Source organism: Salvia miltiorrhiza, chromosome 3, assembly GCF_028751815.1.
Source record: "Salvia miltiorrhiza cultivar Shanhuang (shh) chromosome 3, IMPLAD_Smil_shh, whole genome shotgun sequence".
In the NCBI taxonomy this organism is placed as follows: Eukaryota; Viridiplantae; Streptophyta; class Magnoliopsida; order Lamiales; family Lamiaceae; genus Salvia; species Salvia miltiorrhiza.
Window position 1 is genome coordinate 42,439,172 of NC_080389.1, and position 8,557 is coordinate 42,447,728.

Genomic DNA, 8,557 nt, shown 5'->3' on the forward strand with positions numbered 1-8,557 from the left:
CCAATTATATGTTTGAGAAATTGTGCGCTCCACGGTATGCTCGTGTCAATCACTTTGGACTGAGATTCGAAGTTTACATCCAGATTATGTATGAACTTGTAGAAGAAATTAGGCACAAGGTTAAATTTCAGTACCACCTTTTGCCCACAAACATATAGATGGTGGAGAGAATAATTCAGACTCTCGAAGACACGTTAAAAGTAGTACAAGGCAAAGGTGAAAGTGATGAACAGTGATGTCATCGATTGAGTTTGCCTACAATAATAGTTATCAGGCAACAATCAATATGGCGCCTTATGAGGTAATGCATGGAAGAAAATATAGATCACCACTCTACTGAGATAAAGTAGGTGAAAAGAGAATTTTAGGAACAGACACGATGAATAAGATGATTGAGATAGTCTGACAGAAATCAAGATGAGAGAGTACCCAGAACCTTTTTGCAATAATATGCAAATTTCGGGACGAAATTTTTGTTAAGAGGGGTAGTATGTAGTAGCCCGCTATTTTATTTTATAATTAAGAGCAATAAATGCAATATTTATTTTTGCATCTTTCAGTTGATTTAATCCAGTGATTAATATTCAGTTAATTCAGCTCAGAGTTCTGAATTAGATGCCATTACCTGAGATGGCCACGATTGAATTATTGAGTAGTCAATGATTTATTTCAGAATGATAATTGACTTAGCGAAGTCGAGTTATTATTTTATTTGTAATCGAAATATTATTTCTATCTATTACTTTACTCAGTCGTGGATTTAATCCCGACTAATAGAGCGAGTTAAATTAGATATTTAATTCGCAGAGGCTTTATAAAGATTAGTAGAATCCAAAAAAATTAGATTTTCAGATCCTCAATTGATACAAAAACTACTATGGGATTCTATTTGTCACCTCAAGACTTTCCAACACTTACAATCATAGTCCTCTTTCCTACTCTATTGCATACTACACGCATGCTCTCCAACAAATACCATCAACAATCATTTCTACACTACTATTCACTATCTAGTGCAAAAAGAATAAGGGAAATGAGTGCTACTTTATCAAAAGAAGGAAAAGAGAAAAGGAGGAAAGAAACAAAAAGGTGAAAGAAACATCAAATACTGTTACAGCACTCCCCTCCCTTCAAACTCTGCGGCCACCTACTCACAGCCATGCTATAATACAAAGTAGCGGTCTTTCAGCCGCACACCTTATACCTAATCCTATTCCTTCACTTGTAAGCTCTCTTATGGAATTAAGATAGTCAAGTAGCCAACTTCACTTAAAAAAAAAATACAACACCAGCCATAATTCTTTTCCTTCTTTTAGGCGCACCAAGGTTCAGAGAGGGAGGGTTGTTTCTTTTAACTCCAGCCTTGATTTCGAAGAGGTAAGTTGTAGCTTGAACTTCCCCATACCTAATCCTATTCCTTCACTTGTAAGCTCTCTTATGGAATTAAGATAGTCAAGTAGCCAACTTCACTTAAAAAAAAAAATACAACACCAGCCATAATTCTTTTCCTTCTTTTAGGCGCACCAAGGTTCAGAGAGGGAGGGTTGTTTCTTTTAACTCCAGCCTTGATTTCGAAGAGGTAAGTTGTAGCTTGAACTTCCCCATTCTTCCATAGTTCACCTGCATTCGTTAAGGAATCATTTTTATTTCAGTTATTCTCCTACTGAAATCAATAGCAGCAGCCACCAAACACCAAACAATTACAAGGTAATTGCTAAACTCAGTTATTCTAGTCAATGTTACATGCTCATACCCATCAAGGCATCTTTTAACCAAAAAAATACTGAGTTCATAAATGAGTCTATATACTTAAGGGGCTTAGCAATCACAAAGTCAGTAAGAACTCTTATGATATAGAAACAACTACATGCTTAGTTTAATCTCTTGCATAATCGAAAATAGGAATCAAGATGATTTATGGCCTGCACCAAATTGGAAAAACAACTAGGCGTCGCGAACCATGTACAGATATGCAATAGAGTCTCCCAGCAACATATATGCAATAATAAAATGGCAGCAATAAGTGAGTGACGTATACAAAACAAATCCCTATTATACTGTAGAAATAAGCTCGAACTTAGCTTTGCCTTGAATGATGCTGGCTCGCCGGAGTTCGAGCAGGGGCAGCGATGGTTCAGAAGCCGGAGCAGCGGCTTCAGCAAGATAGTATCTTGCTGAAGAATGGGGAGAGCGGCGCCAAGGACAAACGGCGACCGCTAGTCGCTGGGTTTACAGACCCAACAACGACGACTGATCTGCTACAACACGGGGAAGAGAGGAGCAGTCGAATTTGTTTCCGGTTGAGTAATTTAGCGTCGGCCTCGCCGGATTTTCAGATCCGAGGTGACGGCGCTGCGATTTCAGAGATAGAGCTAGGGCTCGAAATTTGCAGAAGATGATAGGCTGAATTGAGAATTTGAGAGGTGTGGAGTGAGAGAGGGAGTGAGGCGGCGCCGCTCGCCGGCCTTCACAAGGCGGCGGCGGAACTTCAGCGTGAGGGAGAGAGACGGAGCCTCCGAAATCGAAAGAGGAGAGGGAGATGGAAGCTCGGTTTCATGAGGAAATCGAAGGCGGACAAGAGAGAGAAGAGCGCCGGGCTCAGGCGCGGCGACGACCGACGCCGGCCGGAGCAGGAGGCGGACGAAGCCGCCCTTACGGAAGGGAGCTGTGAGCGTTTCTGAGAGAGAGAAAGAGAGCGGATGATTGTTAAGGAAGAAAAAGAGTTGGGCCATTTGATTTTTTTCTCTTTGGGCCGAAAAATTGGGCCTTCATTTTAATTATGTGGGCTGCAGATCTAAATTTATAATAGGCTGTATTTAATTAGTTTGGGCTAGAGTTAATTTTTATTTGGACTGCCATTATTATTTTTGGCTTAAAATCAGGCCCAATTTAAGGGTAGTCTAGATTAATCTATTTATTAAATTGAGCTAATTCTAATTATTGATTAATTTAGAATGAGGCTATTAATTAGTAAGTGAGTTAGAATACTCTAAGATGAGCGGATTAATTATTTATCCACCCTCATGAGACGATCCTCAATTAGTTAATTTTATTTAATTAATCCGACAATTAGGATTTATAATAGAATCTCCCAGATTATTATCTCATAATAATAATTATCGGAATACGAGTCATGCATAGTTAAATTACGCATTCTCATTAATTGAGGATTTCATTCGAACAAATATCTTACTTTATATCATCGCAATAAAGGTGAAGCGCGAGAGTAAGAATAGCCAGACAAGAAGCTACTTTACCAAAGCAAAAGTTGCTATCAGGTGGGCATTACTTTTACTATACGTATATAGAGATCCCCTGCTTGTCGTATGCCTCTTATACGAATGAATGCATGAGATGATTTAACTGTTAATTTCAGTTTTATATATCTATCAAACGAGTTTAATGCTACCTTTGAGCAAGTTATTTCATGACAAAATCTTTGAGTTAAAGTTATTTCAAGTATTGTCTTGCCATAAAATGTTTAAATTTTAGTATGATATCTATCTGCTTTGGCTTTGCCAATGATGCAATCGAATTCGGGTCCTGAGCAGTTGATAGCTATCCTGCCAGGACTAGTGTACACCAGTGACCGTGAGTCATCTAGCGGGTTGGCCGGTCAAGTGACCGTGAGAGGTGGCCACCTCTCCGGCACAAAGTTCCAGATATGATAGATTACAAGAGAACTTAGTCTGCAGACGAACTTTAAGAATCACAAATGAACTTAGTAAGCTTGGGCCTTTTTAGCGAAAAACTCCCTTGTTGTACTGTTTATGATGGCATGACAATTTACAGTTTTGAAGTATGTATTTTTATACTTAGGCATACGTGCCCACTGAGTACTTTTGTACTCAGCCCTGCATATATTTCTAAATGTGCAGGTTGAGTAGCTGCCGATGGTGATGAAGTGACGAGCGGGACTCTTTTGTCTTATTATGTATTAATGAACTCTAGGGATGCATGTCTTCATACATGTAATCAGAACCTTATTCCGCTGCGTACTCAGAAGTTTTATGTTATTTTGGCTAAGTCGGAGCTATCCGAACTTGCTAGTTATTTGAATCTATACGACCAAACCTCCGCTATTTTATAAATATCCCTTTTGTTAAAAATGATGAAATGCGATCCTTCCTTGTTTGATTATCCCCCTTTCTACCCCGTTTCTAATCTTCCCCCATTAGTCACGGTTTCCCCGGCTTAATTATCCTTAATTAGGGCCGGTTGTGACACATTGGCACCTCAGGCAATTTTTCATCTATTAGATCGTGTGAGGTCCAGAACAAAAACATAATTTACCTATAACATAAATTTTAACCTCTTCACCATACTAAAACAACATAGTTCATAAACCTTCAAATGCATGGTATTCTCCTTTGTTTGAGAGCAATCAGCAAGGTCCGCCTTATTCAGCACAATGATCCGGCAAGCGGAAGTAGTTTTCCTCAATAGCAAATATTCCGATGATAATGGAAGCTAAAAGGGAAGAAAAAGAGATATAAGAAAATATCAACTCAATTTCCTTACTCATAAAAGCATCTCATTTCACAAAGACGTCTTCGGCAAAACCAGCAATAAAACAACTTTGATGAATAAGAAATAATATTGACACATTTCGACAAACATTGTATAGACATGTACAGGTGAAACGTACCTCTGACTTCGAGGATAAGATCGACAAGTGTGGCGCGCTCCTCTATGGCGTGGGTGGGGCCGCCAAGTGAGGAGTGTACCACCACTCGAAGCATTTGCTTTTTGTCACCGCTTTCACTGATTTTCCGATGGCTTCAATTACACTCTCTCTTGCCGCCATTGGCGAGCAGAACGGAGAAATTGCAGAGATCTGAAAAAACTAGGAATCTGACGATTATAAAACTGGGTCTAAAAAAAATTACTATAAAACTGCGAGAAATTAACGACTACCCCATTCAACGACTACCCCAGTTTAATAAATATAATAACGATTATCCAAAGTTAATAAATATAATAAACAATTAAATTATATTTAACGACTCGACTACGACGGACAATTAATTTAACTATATATCAAAAAAAAATATTCTAAAAAAATATAATAAAAATTACTCCCTCCGTCCACCAAAAATATGTCACAATTTCCTTTTTTGTCCGTCCACAAAAAATATGCCACATCCAATTTTAGTAGTAGGGTCCACACCATTCCACAATAACTGAATATTTATTTGATAAATATAATAAAAAAAATTAAATTATATTTAACGACAATTCAATGATGATTATTAATTTAATAAATATAATAAAAAATTAAATTGTATTTAACGATGATGCAATGATAGAATATTAATTTATAAATATAATAAAAAATTAAACTATATTTAAGGATCACCCACGGACAAAATATTAATGTAATAAAAACAAAACATAAATATATATTAGTTCACAGTGCTACAATGACAAACTATTTAGATAATAAAAATAGAAACAATGTAGTCAAATGGCCATAATGAAGATTGGAAATCAATTTTTGGCCCCTAATCTTAAAACATCAAAATATGGTCATTAATTAGGTGGTATGCCTAATTTCCCCTTTTTACTCGGCCGCTGGAGGTTTATGGGTGAGCTGCGCGCTCGCGGGAAAAAGCCAGCGCCCGCTGCGCGTATGACACTTATGGCACTACGCATCATTTTATTACTTAGGGTTTAAACACTTATGGCACTATTAGTGTCATAAGTGCCAAAAGGACCATTTTAAACACTTCCCCGTAGGGTTTAGATATTTCATTTAGGGTTTAGATTATTCATTTAGGGTTTAGATGTTCGATTTAGGGTTTAGATTATCCATTTAGGGTTTAGATTATCCATTTATGATTTCTTGATTCTATTATTGTTGTTTCTGTTGCACGTATGGCACTATTAGTGCCATAAGTGCCAAAATGACTATTTTACTTGGTTTTATTTTGGATTTCCAAAGTAAAATCTTGGCACTAACAGCGCTATGAGTGCCTAACCCGACCCGGTCGTGTGCCTGATCCTACCCGGTCCGCCTCATTAAGGGTAAAAACGTCCAAATCAAAAAATGGCCAAATTTATGTGTGGCCATAAATTGTATTTTATGCTTCATTTTGGCTGCTTCAAAATTTTACTCATAAAAATATATTAATATTAATGTTGCAGCAACGACGGAATATTAAAAAAATAGATACTCCGTCCATCCTAATTCAATAAGCCATGTTTCCTTATTTGGACATCTCAATTCAATAGGTCACTTCCTAAAATGAAAAGTCAATACATAATAAATATCCCCACATAACTCATTATTTACACCTAATGTCATTGTACTTCACATATAATTATTTTTTCCTTATTTATCTCTCATACTTTTGGACACATATATCCTCAACAAAAGTTACTTTCACTCTTCTATTTTATTACTCCCTCCGTCCCAATAATGTTGTCTTCTTTCTTTTAGGCACGGAGATTAAAGAGTGTAAAATTAGTATGGTAAACTAGAAGGTCCCACATGTTTAACAAGAAATTAAGTATAGCTTAAAATTATCATTGTTTCTTCATCACTTTCCCGGCGACAGCAACAGTAGGCGGAGCCACACCTGTGCCGCCCCCTTCCCCGGCGTCAGCACAGCCACCAGCCGCATCGCCGCCTCTCTCCATCCGGAATAGTGAACAGAATCAAGCAAAAGAACAAGAATAAAAATCAAATCTTTAGCCCAATAACAATTTCTTCAACAAATTTTTCATCATCTTCATAGCCCAAGAACAGAAATATAATCATTAAATTTTCCATCGTCTTTGCTAACCAAGAACAGAAAAATCAAGAACAATTTATGGAGAAGCCAAGAACAGAAAAAACAAATTTCTTCAACAAATTTTCCATCGTCTTCGCTAATCAGGAGAGGCCGTTTTTCATCGTCTTCGTTAACCAGGAGAAGCCGCCGACGGAAGGGGCTCAGATCTTCATCCTCAGATGTACTAGGCGAGCCCTAATTTCTGAAAAAAAAAAAAAAAAAAAAAAAACAGAGAAGAGGGAAGGTGGATTTACAGAGAGGGGAGGCTTAGATCTGTGCAAATGGGTGCGGCGCCAGAGGCACGATGGGGAAGGAAGCGGCGCCGAAGGAACGATGGGGGAAGGAAAGGGAGGTGGCGCTGGAGGAACGACGGGTGCAGCACCAGAGAAACGATGTGGGAAGGGGGAGGCGGGAGGAACGATGGAGGAAGGGGGGAATTGTTTGCTGGGTTTAATTGTTTGGGGGGGAGGGGGACCGATAGGTTTAATTAGAATTAATTAGTATTTGACCTCCAAAAAAAGAATTAATTAGTATCTAAAATTTGCCTAAAAATGAAATGAGACAAGATTATTGGGACGGATGTAGTATAAATTATTCGTTTCTTAATATTTGTACCCAAGCCTTGTAGCCTATTGAATTGGGACGGAGGAAGTATAAAAAAAATAAAAAAAAATAAAAATAAAAATAAAATTACTATATATGACGACTATTGCGTCGACAAGCCTTGTTAAGATTGAGAAATTAACGATAATTCTTTTGGCGTCATTAAATCTCATAGCGAATCACGTATTTTCTTCTAGTGTTGCACAGCGGGACATGGTAGCGGTATCCTTGTTTTTGCACATCGTTAAATCTCGTAGCGAATCAAGTATTTAATTATCTCGGTTTAGGACTTGGCAGATCATTCTTGTTCACAAAAAGAGTGACAAATTATTTGGATTGTATTTGTGAGAATATACTTTAATTATGAGTTAATATACTACTCAAGCCCATTTCATATGGCAAAAGAAAAATTTGTCTATGAAAATAAAAATTTGAATTATACAATAATTTTTTTTGACGTAAATATACTAATTTATCCTTAATAACATTTTAAAAAGAGTAATTAAAAAATGTTTGTAGTCCTTCCTAAATTTAGAGCGTAGCCTGTTCCCCCCTCCCCAAATTTCCCCAGCTAACGAGGGGCAGCGGCTCCCCCCACCTAAAATTCCTAGCTCGGACCCTTGTTCTTATGCTTCTACCGCCGCCACTTGCAACCCGTTCTTCTCCCTCTCTCCTCGCTTCTCTTGCTTTCCACTTTCACCGATGCTCTACCGTATGCTGTCGTGGCGACAACTCTTTAGCGTCGCCGATTTATCCATCACTTTCACCGTCTGCTTTATCTGAAAATCACAATTATTATATAGTTTTGCGAAATGATATGTAATAGTGCATTTTATAATGTTACCCATTTTTTTTTGTTACACATTTTTTTTGCAGAGTATGTAATTACGAAAAAAGTGTGTATCACTTAAAAATACAATATTATATATTTTCTGGGACTATTACACGATTTTGCAAAATCACGTTGTCTGACCAAAAATGTTGTTAACGAGTAAATACTAACTTGATATAAGATTGTCAAGATACTCTTACTTATCCATAAATTTTTTTACTTTTATTGGTGCCCAAAATCCATAAACTTTTTTTTTTTTTGTTGGTGCCCAGTTATTTCTATTTTGTACGCTGCTACAGGTTATCATAAGAATAGGTATTTTAAAGCACGACCATAGAACAATATT

The 8,557-nt window shown here is 37.3% G+C and overlaps 1 long non-coding RNA gene across 1 annotated transcript; it reads right to left on the bottom strand.

Moving 5' to 3' along the window:
• Window positions 1-1,486: 1,486 nt before the first annotated feature.
• On the bottom strand, window positions 1,487-2,736 carry LOC131015869 (uncharacterized). Its single transcript, XR_009098706.1, has 2 exons — window positions 2,078-2,736; window positions 1,487-1,620 (listed from the first exon to the last, which is right to left on the bottom strand). It is a non-coding gene; the product is annotated as an uncharacterized LOC131015869 (long non-coding RNA).
• Window positions 2,737-8,557: the final 5,821 nt, after the last annotated feature.